The following is a 15941-nucleotide window of genomic DNA, read 5'->3' on the forward strand; positions in this document are numbered from 1 at the left end:
AATTGCTTTGGCTTGCCTACTGTTCCTGATTCCTCTGTAAGCCACTTTGCAACCCGCCTCCACCCCAGTTCCTCCTTTTCATGTTTTGTCTGACTTATCAGTGTCATTTCTGTTTGTCATTTATGCTGCTCTGTTCTGTTCCCAGGGGGACTAAGCTGTAGCCTCAGCGGTAGACCGGCAGCTCCTGTGTTCACACGTTATAAGCTAGGCACGCATGCGTGGCGTCTGTGACTCTCCGTCAGCTCGCGTCCGTAAAATCTAGTGTTTTTATCTAGTTTTACACCACTTTTTATATACTACATTTCTATTATTGGTTGGTTTAAGCTTATTCCTCAACTGGATGACGGATTTTAACTTTTCCGATTTGTGATTCGACGAAATTTGTGAAGAGAAGTATACCTGACAGCGTGGGAAAATCTGATCAGCTGGCGGTCTGACATCTAGGCCGAACCGATCTGCCAGAACATCTCTCTAAACCGATATCATCTTCAATTCAACAGCTAATAAAGAAGACTGACTTACCAGATCGATTCACCAGCAGCGGGCCCGTTTCGGGCCCTTGGTGCTCCACCGATGGCTCCCGCTGCAGAGTTCGCGAAATTAAAAACTGAGCTCCAGTCCATAGAGCGCCTTATTGATGAGCTCCTACAGCGGCAGTCTGTGCTGTGCTCCCGGCTGTCATCGCTGGAACCTGGGGATACTCAGCTGTCCCAGATGTCTAACGCAGTGGCGGCTTCTGCTCCTTTTCCTGGCTCAGTTTCCACTTCATCCGTAGCCTGCCTGGAGCCTGTGGTCAACCTGCGGCCCTCGGCTCCACATCCTGCAGACACCGCTACTGGCACTCCCGGTCCAAGCTCCACTCCCTCCTGGTCGTTCGTTGTCAGGGGAGGTAAAAAGCTGTCTCTCCCCCTCTATGACTCTCCTGGCATCATCGGCAGCAACGATAGTATCCCACTCACAAACTTTTTCAATTTCAATTTTATTTATAAAGCCCAATATCACAAATCACAATTTGCCTCACAGGGCTTTACAGCATACGACATCCCTCTGTCCTTATGACCCTCACAGCGGATAAGAAAAAACTCCCCAAAAAAACACTTTAACGGGGAAAAAAATGGTAGAAACCTCAGGAAGAGCAACTGAGGAGGGATCCCTCTTCCAGGACGACAGACGTGCAATAGATGTCGTACAGAACAGATCAGCATAATAAATTAACAGTAATCCGTATGACACAATGAGACAGAGAGAGAGACAGAGACAGAGAGAGAGAGAGACAGAGAGAGATGCAGGACAGACGGTAATAACAGTAGCTTACAACAACATTATTGAAAGTAATAATATTCTAGTTATAGTTCTGGCTACTGTGGTACAATATGTTGAAAGTATGTATTAATATCTGGCAGTATACATGTATGACAATAGTCATATGTGTATAATAACAGTACAAGTATGACTAATGCATCCCTTCCCCCCGAGCCGGTTTCTCCGCCGCTTGCTCGCAGTGCAGCTCGGGTCCGAAAGCGCTCCTCTCCCATCACCCTGCCCCTGAACTCGCCGTCTTCTCCGTCGGCTCCCCCGGGATGCAAACGGTCCCGTTTATCACCCTCACAGGCCAAGAAACAGTCTTCCCCGAACTCTGTTCACACGCAGTCCAGTCCTTCGTCCTCACAGCCACCTCACCTGCTCATTAGCGCACGAGCTGCAGCTGTGGTCACTGGTGACGTCATCCCAGACAGCGTCTCAACAGGTGATCCTACACAGACCTCCCTCACTAGCATTCAGACACACTTCTCACCCAAACTTTCCGTCTATAAAGGCAACTGTAAGGATCCTGAAATACTCATTATAGGTGACTCCATTTTTAGATCAGTTTCTCTCCCAGGTGCATTCACATACTGCCTTTCTGGTGGTAGAGTTGCAGATATGATTGAGTTAGCCCCAGCACTTTTCGATCTCCATCCTTCTGCTCACACTGCAATATTCCACGTCTGTACTAATGATGTCTTAGACAGAAAATCAATTATACTCCATGACCTCCTAGAGTCACTGGCAGTTACTGTTCAGAGCCTTGGAAAAATCTGTGTTTTCTCTGGCCCCATCCCTGCTCCCTCTAAGAGCTGAGAGCATTTCAGCCGTCTAGTCCATATTCACGACTGGTTAAAAACCTTTTGCACCGCAACAGGACATGGTTTTATCAGCAACTTTGACTGCTTCTGGACCAAACCTGACCTCTATAAGACTGATGGCCTTCACCCCAACATTAAAGGCACCGATCTGCTTGCTCATAACTACATAAAGCACATTGCTTTCTGCTTGGCTGACAGACCTAAGTGTTCTGCAAGCACCCTTAAATTTGCACTTCTCAATGTTAGATCAATTTCTAATAAAACTTTCATTATTCATGACTTTATAACCTCTCACATGCTCGACTGCATTCTCCTTACTGAGATGTGGCATGATGAAACCGGTAACATAGAGTTGATTGAAGCATGTCCACCTAAATTTTCATTTTTACATTGTCCCAGGGTTGAAAAGAAGGGTGGTGGTGTTGCTGCCATTTTTTCAGACAACTTATCATGCAAAAACATCCTGTCTGGCAATTACTCTACTTTTGAGTACTTAGCCATAGTCATGAAATCTGCTTCTCCCTTTCTTGTGCTCACTGTTTACCACCCACCAAAGCTTAAAAAGGGTTTCATAGATGAATTCACCGAGCTGCTATCTAAGATTTCTGTCAAATATGATACAGTCCTTATTTCCGGTGACTTCAACATTCATATTGATAATTCCACAGATTTTTTTGCCAACCAGTTCACTGACATGCTATCAACCTTTGACCTTATACAGCATATAGCTGTTCCTACTCACAATAAGGGTCACACACTTGATTTAGTCATTTCCAAAGGCCTAGATATAACCACAAACTGCATCCGTGATGTGGGGATATCTGATCATTTCTGCATTTTCTTCAACTTGTCTTGCACGACCAAACCTGTACCCAGACTTGAAACTGTTAAAAGGCGTCCCATTCGCACTGAAACACTCACAAGTTTACTTCATGTTATACTAAAAGATCACAGTCTGATTTTAATTACAGTGTTGATCCCAACTCATCTTCAATGTCATTGTGTGACAACTTGATCAATCATTTTAACAAGTCTGTAACTCAAATTCTAGATGATATTGCCCCATTCAAGACCAAGAAAATCTCAGGTAAATCCAAGGCGCCATGGATAAACAAGGACCAACTAAAGTCATTAAAGAGAACCTGTTGCAAATCTGAGCGTAAATGGCGTAAGTCGAAATTGCAAACTGATTATTTTAATTACAAGGAATTGCTCAGGAAATACAACACAGAAGTAAAACATTCCAGACAATCCTATTTTTCTCAACTCATTGCTGAAAATCTTAACAACTCTAAATTGTTGTTCAGCACAATCGATAAACTGGTAAATCCCCCAAGACCCATACCTGCCGAGCTTCACTCTTCAGAAAAATGCAATGAGTTTGCCTCTTACTTTGAACTTAAGGTTGCCAACATTAGGATCAATATTGCAGCTACCTGTGGTGGTGCATGCGGCTCCTTTTCCATACCACAGTCCCATAATACAAACACTCTCTCTGACTTCAGGTAAATACAAAGTCATGATTTGCACAAAGTTGTAAAGCATGCCTACTAAGCATTTTAAAAGTGTTCTTAACTGTCTGGTTGATGATGTGCTTGAAATTGTAAATATCTCTCTGCTTTCTGGAACCTTTCCCACAGCTCTCAAACATGCCATTGTTACTCCCCTGTTAAAAAAGAGCAACCTTGATCTGTTTGTTACTGCCAACTATAGGCCTATTTCTAATCTTCCATTCCTGGGGAAAATTCTAGAAAAGGTTGTTTATCAGCAGTTGTATGATCATCTATCAGATAATAATTTGTTTGACTTTTACCAGTCTGGTTTTAGAATTAATCACAGTACTGAAACAGCCCTTGTCCATGTAGTTAACGATCTCAAAATTAATTCTAATAATCATAAAGTCTCTGTCCTTATCCTGCTTGATCTCAGATGACACAGTTGACCATGCTATTTTGCTTAGTCGCCTTGAAAATTATATTGGTTTTAAAGGCACTGTTCTACAGTGGCTTTCTTCCTACCTTAGAGGTAGATCTTTTTCTGTTTCAATTGGAGATTGTCTTTCAGATGAGGTCAGTGTTTCATATGGAGTGCCCCAGGGGTCTGTCCTTGGCCCTCTTCTTTTTAACTTATACATGCTCCCACTTGGTTCCATAATCCGTCAATACAGTATATCATATCATTCATATGCTGATGACACCCAGCTATATATATCTGCCTCTGGTAATCATCTTAGTGCTGTAAATGATCTCATCCAGTGCATTAATGAGGTTAGGCACTGGATGACAAAAAATTTCTTACAACTCGATGATAAAACGGAAATCCTTCTTGTCGGTCCAAAAGCTTCAAGGCAGCAGATTAGTTCCCTACTGACTCCTCTTTCTGTTAAACCCAGTGAGCATGTCAAGAACCCAGGTGTTATTATAGACTCTGATCTTAATTTCCAGAAGCATATTTCCTCCATATCCAAAACTGCATTCTATCATCTTAGAAACATCACTAAAGTTAGATCATTTATATCCCTCTCAGACGCTGAAAAGTTGGTGCATGCTTTTATCTCAAGCAGGCTGGACTATTGTAATGCACTTTTAGCAGGAATAACAAAACAAGCGCTTCACAGGCTCCAACTTTTTCAGAATGCTGCAGCTAGAGTAATAACCAGGACCAAAAAATATGAGCACATCACTCCCATCTTAATTTCTCTTCACTGGCTTCCTGTGAAGCAAAGAATTGATTTTAAGATTTTGCTTATTGTTTTTAAAGCTATAAATGGTGTAGCTCCACCTTATATCAAGGACATGCTGGCTGAGTACACACCAGACAGAATCCTGCGATCTCTTCTCACTATCCCAAGAATACACTCTAGATCAGCTCATGGTGCTTTCAGTCACTATGGTCCAATTCTTTGGAATTCTTTACCACAACACCTCAGATTCATTACATCAATTTCCACTTTTAAACACAGGTTAAAAACACATCTCTTTTCACAAGCTTTTAACTAGATGTGTGTGTGTGTGGTTTTAACCAGGTATACCATTACCATTGTTTTGTGTTTTTGTTATCAGGTTTTTACATGCTCTTGTACTGTGTAATCTCCTTGCTGTTATGTTTTTATATGTATGTTGTGTTTGTTTTAAGCACATTGAGCTATGCTTGTCATATGAAATGTGCTATACAAATAAATTTGACTTGACTTAAGCTGTTGCTCTTCCTGCCTTAGGCTTTCCATGTAGGTGCAGGGAAGGGCTGAGAGGTGTGCTCTGCCTTAGGCTTTCTGCATAGGCACGAGGAAAGGCAGAGAGGCACCAGAACAAAGGCACACATGCCAAATTATAAAACTGCAGTGGAAATGGGAACTGCCCACTGGTTCGACAGCCCATTGTTCCGACCGTATTAAACTCATTGTTCCGAAGTCCATTCCGAAATCATCATGACACCCTGTGGTTAAGGTCTGGTTAGGTTTAGGCACAAAAAACACTTGGTTAGGGTCAGGAAAAGATCATGGTGTGGGTTAAAATGAAAAAGAAAGTGACAAACACATAAGCCGTAAGCCTGCTCCGCCTTAAGCCGGTCGCGGCGCACCATACGTCCGCCGTGAGCCATTCAGCACCGCGGATAGTCGGACTAATGGGATATCGAACCAATGGGCTGTCGAACCAATGACATGGACCCAGTGGAAATACAATTTTCTTTGACAAAGGTGGTCCTGACTGAAATACATATTTATTTTCATGTTAATAACTTGAACACAGATAATCAGTATGCTTATAACCGTGCCGTGGCAAAGTGAGCTAGATAATAGGGAGTTAGTTGGTGCAGTTTTACTTGATTTCATGTCAGCGTTTCATGGTTTCACTTTTTCTGCATTAAAGTTGATGGAGGGCTAATTGACAAAACGGAGACAGACGATCTTCTTTAATGGCAGTTTGCCAGAAATAAGATGTTACATGTGGAGTAACTCAAAGCAGCTGTTTGATTGTCCATTTATTTTAAAGGCTTAAATTGCTATGTATGCAACTCCATTCCAGAAGTTTTCAGGAGAGACTCATTTTTAGTGAAAAGAGTATTTACATAAGTATGAAAAATGTGAAAAGTCTTTGGCAGTTTGACCCCATCAACTTGATATATGTAAGGAGGGTGATAAAGCAATAGATAAAAATAATAGATTTTCCAGGGTCTAGATGCTGGTGGTAAAGATGAGATGAGATGAAGAAGTGCTGATGATCTGGATGAGAAGAAGAATGGGCTTTTGGTGTGCTCATCCTAGACTCTGTATATGATGGCTGGAGGTGAACGGGGTGGAGGAGGGTGCAACAGTTCTGCCTTAAATGACAGCTAACAGCAGCAGAGAAGAGAGCAGATTTAAAAATTGACAGTTACATCCTGACTGGCTGATAGAGATCATGGCAAAGTTTGATTGGATAACTAGAGGAGTGAACACACATAGTCAGCTGATTGTAGGAAGCAGTGGGAGTGGGGTAGAGAGAGAATTGGGTTGAATGGATGAAGCACAAAAAGTCTTCCTGATTGAACTTTTGCTTAGCTTCATATGCAGCTGTCTCATCAATAGGAGAGCTGACATTTTTAATAAGGAGTTACAGTTAATGGGAGAATGGGCAACACACAACAAATCGCTACTTAGTGTTAGCAAAACAAAGTCTATTAAATTTAGGATCAAGGTATCAGTTAAAAGCTGAACCAACAATGGAGTTAAATATAAATCAGGGTAACACTTTACAATAAGGTACACAAAATTAGAGTAGTTACTGAGAAACGAATGAGGAACTAACTATTATGTAATCATTACCTACCCTTTTTGTGTACCCTAAAGTAAAGTGAGACATCAAAATGAGTAGGTTATGAGTACTGATTCATTACCTACTCATTAGTTACCCTTTTTGTGTAAGGTACACAAAAATTACAGCAGTTACTGAGGAAATTTTGTATTAGTTCCTCAGTAACTACTCCTCTGAAATTTGATTAGGAGTTACTGAAGAACTGACCATTAACTAATACTTAGTTCCTCATTCATTCCAAATTTGTTTCATAGAAACTACTCTAAATTTTGTGCACCTCAAACAACTGTACTGTGAACAACGGTGTGATCAGTATACAGTACTTTACACGCGGCCCCCATGATAAATTCTTTAAAGGGGAAGTTCCGTTTTTAACAACCTGGACCTTATTTCTGGCATTAAATATGGTTGTTTACTCACCCAGATAAGTTTGGTGTCATTTGGAGTCCTTCGGAAATTATTTAGATCCGCGAGAGCCGCATACATCCATATAGTGGGAATGATTAGGGCACCGACAATGAGGCTCTAAATAACACATTATCTGCCGCAAAACTTGTTCATTTCACCAATATGTTTTTATGAATCGTTAGAGTTGCTTGCTACCACTGAAACGTTCACCTTTCTGTTTGTCACTTTTTGTCACTGAGCACTATGTAATAATAAATTCACGTTTTGCATAAGAAGTGCCTCTGCTTTCTGTGCAGTGTGCAGGCCGTTCTACACAAGTGATGAGAAGAAACTAAAGAAATGTAAATTCTCATAGTTATTTACTTATCAAGCAAACAAATTCAAGGAAAATAAACAATTTATGTATGTGTGTAGGCTACTTACTCAATCGAAAGTTGCCCGTTCGGTCCTGCAGGCTTTGGCTGCGTCTTCCAGTTTACTTTCAGGACACGAAAAAAACAGCCCGGTTGATCATAGAAGTGAAATCCTTTGTTGTGAGACAGTCATTTCTGGAGACATCCAGACATGTATCTCCTGGCCTCAAATCCCACTCGGAGCAGCAAAGGCATTCCTCCTCTGTTGGCATAGTGGAACATTTGTTATGGTTTAGTTAATGCCTGGACACAAAAGCACGACTCAGGAAGCAGGTACACAGTGAATAACAAGTCTTTAATGTTCAGATATGCAGATAAGTGCAAGGGGGAGGGGTGGAGCGTGGTCCCAGGATCCCGACGTTGTTCCGTGAAGGCACCGGTGAGTGAGAGTGTCCGTGGTGTGGCGTCCGCCACGTGGTAATGGCGGCGGTGCTGCGGCACGGCGCAGTAGGTTCCGTCTTCTCGAGCGTACTAACTCCGAGGGGAAACACAGGACAGCAGACGGCGGCAGGAAGGTCCACAGGCAGGCAGTGAAGAAGCACACACGAGATCACCAAGCAAGCACAGCAATCTGAGTTGAGGCGGAAGAAACACAGAGGCATTAGCTACACAAGCTAGTGAAGCACGAGGGCAAAAACACAGAGGAGCCAGGATACAAACTATCGCGCAGACTGATGAAACGATCTGGCAATGAGTAGGGAGGAATCCAGAGGCTTTATGGAGAGGTTGATTGCTGGAGTGGATTCACCTGGCACTGCCTGTGGAAGGAAGCCACGCCCACATATGCACACACAGAACAGACAGGGAGAGAAACACAGGAGGAGTAATACAGACAGGGAATGACACACACACACATGAGGGAGAGGGAGGGGCTGCCATGATGAGGATCATGACAACATTGTCCACAAGAATCACCACCAGTTAGCATCTATTCTCGGACGTGCAGCAGCTTGTTGTTCTCTGGCCAGCTGTTCCTCTCTCTGCCTCCGCATCCTCCTTTCAAAGAGCTCCTCATCCGTATACTCTGGCTCAAAACGGTAAGGACGTCCATCATATTCAAAGTCGTCGTCCACAACCTCAAAATCTGACAAATATTCAGCCATGTTTCAAAAAACTAACAGTAGCAAATTCCAGTTGTAAACAGAGGCAGAGCCGTGCTGCGGGTGCAGCGGCGCGCGCACCTGGATGACATCATCCAGGTCAGAGGTCAGTAGGTCAGTATAAATGATCCGGATGATGATGACAAGCAACTTTAGCGATTCATAAAAACATATAGGTGAAATGAACGAGTTTTGGGGCAGATAATGTGTTATTTAGAGCCTCATTGTCGGTGCCCCGATCATTCCCACTATATGGATGTACGCGGCTCTCGCGGATCTAAATATCTTCCGAAGGACTCCAAATGACACCAAACTTATCTGGGTGAGTAAACAACCGTATTTAATGCCAGAAATAAGGTCCAGGTTGTAAAAAACGTAACTTTCCCTTTAAGCTTAGCCTACCTAAAATGTGACACACAATCATGTTTATTTCTAAGGCATCATCATACAGAATAACATGGATGGTCATATTAATGTGTGTGTGGTCTGAAAATAATGAATAAAACTCTTCTCAAGAATCCTGCTGTCTGTGATTTTTTTTTGTTAAGGAACTAACTGTAAAGATGATGATGAAGTAATGAAAGACTACTCATTATGTGTCACTTTAGGACATAAAAAGGTTAACTAATGGACAGGTTATTGAGTAATGATTCTGTACTGATGAAGTAACTAGTTCACTAATCATTAAGTCGTGATTAACTCCTCTATGAAATTTGGTCAGGGGTTACTGAAGAACTGACCATTAACTAAGACTTGGTTCCTCATTCGTTCCTCATTAGTTCCTCGGTAACTACTCTAATTTTGTGTACCTTAGTTCCTCAGTAACTACTCATTGGTTTCTCATTAGTTCCTCAGTAACTAATATTATTAATGGGAATCCTTGTAAAGAAAGGAAAGGAACGTACTGATTGGTGGAAGCTCCCTATTAAAACTGAAGGAAATATTATAAGGGCCCGAGCACCAACCAGTATGAGGATCCTATTGAAACTGAGGGAATGACTATTAGGGCCCTAACACCGACCGCAAGTGGTGGTGAAGGCCCTGCTGAAACAAAAGGAATCATTATTATTACTAGTCCATACCCATTGAGTGCACAGTTGCCCACGTACAGTTTCACATGGTGTGTTTGGGATACAGGTCATAGGAAATTGCAGATTAAATAGTCAAGTGAACCCATTAAGAAGAGCAATGTATTCAGACAGAGTTTTTGTGAATTTGATAGTATGATTGCTTTATTGAAAGTACAGTAGTACCATTGCCAATAGTGGGATAGTTAGTGGGCTAAAGCTGTACATTAGTAGTTGAGGTAGCACGTTGAAAGGCAGATAGTTAAAGTGTTTATATGTTGTATTGACTTAAAAGTGGGGCGCACTGGTAGAATGACTGACTGACAGAATGACACACTGACAGTTTCTGTGATTATGTACAGTATACCATGACTTAGTCATACCAAAACTTAGAAAAAAACCCAACATTTGGCCACATGGGGAGACACAGCTATCGGTCGCATTTTAGCCGTTTTTAAGCATTTTTCTGTTGTTATAGCGCCACCCAGTTGCCAATTAGAGTAAAATTTCTCCAGTCACCTTGAAGCGTCCTGTTGTACATATCTACCAAATTTAGTAAAAATCGATATGGCGGTTAGGCCTAGATAAGAAATTAGCTCTCTAGCGCCCCCATTTTGTTTGATGGGGTCAATAATGGAGGGGTCCCCTCAAATTATGTGTGGTCATATGCCTATAAAGTTGCGTGGTGATCGGTGAAACCCTTGAGATGTTATACACCTTTATGTGATGAGCCACGCCCTCCGCAGTATTTATTGCCTTATAGAAGCTCAGTTTTAGTAAGTTTTCCAACTTTTGCCAAGAGGGAACTTTAGATATTGGTCCCTAGATTATGTTCACCGAGTTTCATGCAGATCGGCCAAACTTCCTAGGAAGAGATCGATTTTAAGTGATTTTCAAAAAATTCAAAATGGCGGAAAATCTATATAACCGGAAGTTATGTTTTGGGGTTGCTTTTTTTTATGATAAAGTTTTTATGTTTATTTATAATACCCAAACAGAACAAATAACAAAACATAAACTCAATGGAGCAAAATAATCGTAAAGTGCACAATACACTAAAATATAAAATAAAACAAACAAAACAAACTATAACATAGGCATAACATTAAAGACAAAACAGATACATAAGAACTCCCAATTTCCAACTCAGACCCCACCGCTCCGCAAGCCCCACTCGAACCCTATAGGCAATTTATAATAAACAAAACAAACAAACAAAAACAAAAATAGTATCAACAAGTCAAGAGGAGATAAGCCAGCATAATAACCAGAATATAGATCAATAGTTATTCAATTTACGTCTTAACCTTCTCTCTTACAATATCATGCATCTTTATTTTGTTCTCTTTGGCACCATGTATTTTAGCCACCGAGCTCTCCAAGCTCAATATGTCAAAAAACAATAGATACCATTGTGATATGGTAAGTGCTTTTCGTTGTTTCCATCTTTTTGCCACCAATTTCTTGGCAGCTGTGATTACGGACAAAATAATCTGTCTGCTATGGGTGTTTAAATTAATATCTGAATCACTGTCTAATAAGTAAGAGGCTGGAGTACAGGGAAGAGATTGACCAATTCTTGTGGATAGGGCTGATACTGAGTGCCAGAAAGAATTAACCATTGTACAGTCCCACATCATATGGATATATGTACCTGGGGTTCCTTGGGGACACGATGAACAATTAGAGCAATGATTATGAGAGAATTTGGAAAGCTTTATTGGGGTTAAATGTGTTCTCCTTACAAAATTGTAATGGATTGTTTGATGATTAGGGTTTCTGAAAGCAAGCTGAGTGTTGCACCGTACTCTTGGCCAGTTAATACTGGCAAGACCCAAATCTTTTAGCCAGATTCTACAGATAGCAGGTTGAGTAGTTGTGGTATTAATAATTAGGTTATAAAGTTTGGATACCACATGAATTAGATTGCCTGAGGTGTAAAGATTATGGATTGGTTGAGAAACCAAACAGGAGCCCCAGGGAACCCCAAAGGTGTTGAGAGCAGCTCTGAGTGGCAAATTTAAAAAAAAGGTATTACCAGAGAGGTTGTAGCTATCTTTGAGGTCTTGAAATGAATGAAAGTCTATTATCATATGTAACATCAGATAGCATATGAATACCTTTTTCTGACCACCGAGGGAAAACTTTGGGTTCTTTTATCAATTGTGATTGAAAAGTTAAACAATGGAATCTGTAGGTGATATTTATGAAAACCCATTACTTTAGATCGCCATATCAAAAGAAGATGTGAAATAATGGAACCAAACTTAACTGAACAGATTTTCTGTGGAATATTGGAATAAACAATATCCTCTAAACGATGAGGTGTGACTCTGGCTTGCTCTAAGGAGCGCCAAGAGTTTATCACACTGGGATTAAACCAGCTAGTTAAAGCATGTAAAGTAAAAGACCAGAAATAAAACTTAAGATTTGGCAGATTTTGGCCACCAATTTTCTTTGACCTTTGAAGAGTGGCAAAGCTAACTCTTGGAGGCTTATTATTCCAAACAAATCTATTAATAGCAGAATGAAGTGTATCCCAAAACCCTGCTGGGAGGGAGTGGTAACATGGAGCTAATGAAATTAATTCTTGGCATAATATTCATCTTCACGATAGAAAAACGTGCCTGAATAGATTGTGGGATTAATGACCAACAAGATAAATCCCTCTGTATCAAGTTAGGTGTAGTTCCATAGTTGTTGGTGATGATTTTATGAATAGAAGAGAATATATTTAAACTAAGGTAACGACATTGTTTGACTACTGGAATAGAGGTGAGAGAAGCAGAAATTGATTTGGCATTGTCATTAAGTAGGAGCAGTGCTGACTTTAACCAATTCATCTTAAATCCAGAGATGTCACCAAAAGCAGAAAAACTGTCAAGAAAAGAAGGGAGCTGCGTGGATATATCTCAGACATAAAGAAGGATATCGTCAGCATACATCGAGAGATGATGTTTTGTGTTGTAAACAGTAATTGGGTCGTGATGTAGACGAATAAGCTGAGCAAGGGGTTCCAAAGACAGAGCAAATAACAATGGGCTTAAAGGACAGCCCTGTCTAGTACTTTTAGCGATAGAAACTTTAATCATTGATATGTATTGTGGACCCAAGCCCATATATTCCAAGACCTGCCAGAGATACTGCCAATTAAGGCGATCGAAAGCCTTCTCTGCGTCTAAGGATAAAACTGCACATGGCGATGGCACATCACTAGCACCTTCTAAAATATGAAGGAAATGTCGAACATTATCTGAGGCAAGTCTAGATTTTATAAAGCCAGTCTGATCCGCATGTACCAACTGCGTCATGAAGGGGTCAAGTCACCTGGCTAAGACTTTGGCAAAGAGCTTTATTTCAGGGTTAAGGAGAAACAACGGGCGGTAACTTGAACATGCCGTGGGATCCTTATCTTTTTTAAGTATAAGAGAAATTATTGTTGTATTAGCATCTCTAGAGAAAGGGCCGATTGTAACTGAAAATTGAATCATGTCAAATAAAAGAGGTCCTAATAACGACTAAAATGAAAGTAGGAGTTCCAGAGAAATGCCATCAAAACCAGGTGATTTTCCTGTTTTCATTGAGAGCAAGGCCTCTTTAAGCTCTAAAAGTGTAACTGGAGTATCGATCATATCAGAAGTACCTTGCGAGATCTTCGGGAGGTTGGACTTGAAAAGTTCTAATTTTATCCCTATTATCAATAAGATCTGCGCCATATAATTTGGAGAAAAACTTAGCAAAATTAGCAGAAATATCAGTGGGATGAACCAGGGAGGTACCCACGTCATCAATTATGCATGAAATGCTGGATAAGTTTTCTTTCTTACATAACTTTTGAGCTAAAAGGCAACTTGGTCTAGGGCCATTAAAATAAAAATTACTACGCGATCTATGTATCATGAATTCGGCTCTGTATCTGAGAAGTGAATTCAGTTCGATTTTTATCACATCTCTCTCTCTGGCTAATTGATCAGTAGCAGTTTCGTACATTTTTTTTCTATAGCAGATAATTTCTTTTCTAAATTATTGATGTCCTGTACACGCTTTCTACTGACATTTGAGGAAAAACTAATAGAGAAGGATCTGATAAAGCCTTTGACTGCCTCCCACAGAATTCTGGGATCACTGACAGTGCCTTTATTAAAGCTAATAAACTCTGCTAACTGATCATTCATTTGGTCAACAAATTCTTTGTTTTGTAATAATGAAATATTGAAGCACCTTCTCGCTGCTCTTTGCCTCTCCATTGACATATTTAATTGCAGGAGGACCCCATTGTGATCCGAAAATGGTACCGGAAAAATATGTCTCTACAACATATGGGGCATGAGATATGCCCATTCAAAGTTTGCAGTTTCAATCGGTTGCTATAGCGCCCCCTTTGGCCAATTGATGTAATATTGCGTCATTCACATCCTCCCATGACCCTCTACCACTGTGCCAAATTTCACATGGATTGACCAAGTCAGTGAGGAGAAAAACATGGAACAGACACACAGACAGACCCACAGACACACAGAGTTTTCATCATTATATAGTAAGATAAAAGATTATTATTGCCCTCTTAAAACTGAAGGCATTAATAATATTATTATTTATTAGAGCCCAAACACTGACTGTTGCGAGGACCCGCTTGAAACTGAAGGAATTATTAGTAGGCTACCTGAGTACCAAGAGTGGTGTGAGGACAACCCTTTTGAAATCACTCTGTTTATTATAAGGGTCTGAACACTGAATGCAGTGCAAAGTCCCACTGTAATTGTTAGGATTATTATGGCCCGAGCACCGACTGGTTCACAGACACCATTAAAAATGAAGGTATTATTACTATCAGGGCTTAAGCACTGAAAGCGGTGCAAAAATCCTAGTGAATCTTATGGAATTATTATAAGGGCCTCCCCCACTGACTGCGATTGCGAACAGCTAAACCCTTATTGTTTTTGTGTGAATATATTACGGTCCAAGTTGCGAAGGGGCTGCCAGTTTGTCATTACTATAATTTGTTGTCAGTCGTCGCGGCTCAAACTGCCATGAGCTGGAATGAGCTAGGAACATGAAACTTGGCCAAATAGCTGGAAATGATGTACTAATGCTTACCAAGAAATATGACCCTAATTGGCCACATGGTAGCACTGTATTTGATGCCCAAAAAGATGATTTTGCAAAGGCCATGCCCCTCACAACAAAAGCCTGACTGACTTAAAATTTGGGACAGATAAAATACCTCTATGTCCATAAAAGTCCACCATGGGGGATTTTTTTCTATTTTGCATAATGTGAGAAACAGTAATATGAAAAGACCTCTTATGATTTTGACTCTATCAACACCAAATTTTGGACACAGTCTTGTGGGAAACCACACATTTAAATTATAAATGAGCAAGATTAGTCAAAAAACATGGCAGCTGTCAAGTCAAAAATCTTTGCAAAAGGTGGGGCTTACAAGAAATTGGCCATAACATTAAGGATTTCTCCAATAATCTCAAATCTTTATAGATATATAAAGATATCTTCGGTACGTGTTGCGGAATGGCTGTACCAAAGCAGTTGTAGCCCAACCCATCAGTGGCACCACAAATATCACAAATGTGTACCTCAATAACAGGTGGACAGAATGTAACCCAACTTGGTGCACATGCTCTTGGGGCAAATGTTAATCAAACCAGAAGTGTCATATTGATTGGTGCATGTAGGCATGGCCTTTTTAGCTATATATGTTATATTATTGCCTTTGCTCAACATGCTGTGAGCTGAAATGAGCTAGAGACATGGTAACTGGCACCATAACTGGAAATGAATAACCTAATGCTTTATATCAAATTTGATCCCAATTGGCTTGATGATGGTGCAACACCAGAAAAAGTAAAAAAAAAAGTAAAAAGATTGAAGCCACTCCCTTATATCGTGAGTCTGATTGATTTGAAATTTGAAATACATTTACACCTCAGTGTGTCTACAAAAAGCCTCTTGTACAATAGTGACCACCATAATAGGTTTCTTACTTATGTGCATGATGTAAAAACAGTAATGTTTA

This window comes from Epinephelus lanceolatus, chromosome 10 (genome assembly GCF_041903045.1).
Source record: "Epinephelus lanceolatus isolate andai-2023 chromosome 10, ASM4190304v1, whole genome shotgun sequence".
Lineage (NCBI taxonomy): Eukaryota > Metazoa > Chordata > Actinopteri > Perciformes > Serranidae > Epinephelus > Epinephelus lanceolatus.